This window comes from Arachis duranensis, chromosome 2, assembly GCF_000817695.3.
Source record: "Arachis duranensis cultivar V14167 chromosome 2, aradu.V14167.gnm2.J7QH, whole genome shotgun sequence".
Lineage (NCBI taxonomy): Eukaryota > Viridiplantae > Streptophyta > Magnoliopsida > Fabales > Fabaceae > Arachis > Arachis duranensis.
This window is the reverse complement of record NC_029773.3, coordinates 85,745,167-85,745,592: the sequence shown is the minus strand read 5'-3', so window position 1 is coordinate 85,745,592 and position 426 is coordinate 85,745,167.

The following is a 426-nucleotide window of genomic DNA, read 5'->3' as shown; positions in this document are numbered from 1 at the left end:
CCGTGTTACGGCGGAGCCATGATTATGGCTATGTATACATGTATATATATGCTGTTGAATGAATTGTGAAAGTTGCACTTCCATTATCGGAGATGAGAGTTTTCCTGGGAAAAAGCAGTGGCTAGCCACCACGTGCTCCAGGTCGAGACTTGAAGCTCTTTTGACCCTATGTCGTCAGGGTGGCCAGGCACTGTGAAATTCCCGGACGAGCTCACCCCCAAAAATATTCACCAGTGATGGTGATGGATAAATATTCACCAGTGAGGGTGATGGATATGGATCATGATTATGATAAAGTTATAATGAGCATGACTCAAGTTGGGGAGACACGACAGAGGGACAGTCCAATGGTTAACTGCCAGGACTTGTCGGGTTGACTCTATAACCGACAGATGATATCATCAGCCACTAGGGACAGGCATTCAT